Raw genomic sequence first — 1248 nt, forward strand, 5'->3', positions numbered from 1 at the left:
ACACACACACACACACACACACACACACACACACACACACACACACACACACACACACACACACACACACACACAGTGGGCCAGACCCCAACCGGCTCAAGAAACTGACCTCATACTATGTAGGCAAAAGTTTTTTTTTCCTCTTTTCTTTTTCCTTTTTAACAGATAATAAGAAACAAAGTTACACATTGTTTCAATATAATATTGTGTTGCTTTTTTAATGGAAGGCGCTTGTGATCATGAAAGTGTCATGGCACTATTATCTGAATTGCCTCGCCTGCAATGATACCTTAATATTATTCAAACAAGATGGAAATACTCAGCCTTGAACACAGGAAAAACTTGACTGAAAAGTAAAAGATTGTGGCTGAGGTTCTTCAGTTTGGTGGACACACTGGTTTTCCAGGTGTGTGTGTGTGTCACCTTTTTAAATATGGTTCAAACTATAATATTGATGAGCCAGGAGTCAGTGCAACAGGTCTAACAGGGACGACCGGATAGAAATATAAACCCCGAAGCTCTTTGTTTAAATTAAAACCACTTTAACTCATCTCTATAAGAATCAATTTCTTCAATAGATCTACAATACTGTATTTTTATTTACAAAAATGGACATTTCTTAAGCAAAACACCCTTTCAGAGGAACGTCTTAGCATTTAGCTGCCACACACCGAACAGCAGCATCACAGCCACAGATTCAAACGACTTCGGCTTCATCTCCAACTGCATCATCTGCAAGTGAAATGTATAAATCATTAAAAACATGTAATTATCCACTGGATAATCTACTCAAAGAAAGGAAAGAAGCATGTTTTTGTAGAGGGAGCTGCAGCCAGGTGAGCAGTCAGAGATAAAGGCAGGACTTCGGTACTGTTTTTTATCAGATCTGCAGTGTTTAGCATTTTCGGGAATGAAAAGGCACATAAGAAATGAGATATAATAAACTTCTGGTTCCTTTTCAGTCATTTCACTCAGTACAACACACAGTTGAATATGGGACACGCGCGCCCTCGCGCGCCTGGCTGAAGCCACCTCTAATCACGTCTTTAGACCAGTGACGTGGTGATGTTGAACGTCGGGTGACAGGCTCCGCCTTCACCCTATAAGTTCGGAGTCACTAGCGTCATTACTCAGTTCTATCGCCCTTCACCTCGCGATAGTCACCTCTAAACCTGAGCTCACATAGCTGCTGCTAGTTAGTCCAGCTTCTAAGGTTCTTAGGCTAGCTTTACTGGTGCTAACCGCGTT

At 41.4% G+C, this 1248-nt stretch overlaps 2 protein-coding genes across 8 annotated transcripts in view; one reads left to right on the forward strand and one right to left on the reverse strand.

Moving 5' to 3' along the window:
• Window positions 1–421, forward strand: part of LOC106526709 (midnolin-A) — a gene marked incomplete at its 5' end in the record, with an annotated part of 23528 nt that extends 23107 nt beyond the window's left edge. Inside the window, 1 exon segment of the mRNA XM_014021386.1 lies at window positions 407–421.
• LOC106526668 (transcriptional repressor p66-alpha) overlaps window positions 1–1248 on the reverse strand; it is a 29652-nt gene that overhangs the window by 12221 nt on the left and 16183 nt on the right. The gene's annotated exons all lie outside the window — the stretch shown is intronic.

Source organism: Austrofundulus limnaeus, unplaced genomic scaffold, assembly GCF_001266775.1.
Source record: "Austrofundulus limnaeus strain Quisiro unplaced genomic scaffold, Austrofundulus_limnaeus-1.0 Scaffold3, whole genome shotgun sequence".
NCBI lineage: Eukaryota > Metazoa > Chordata > Actinopteri > Cyprinodontiformes > Rivulidae > Austrofundulus > Austrofundulus limnaeus.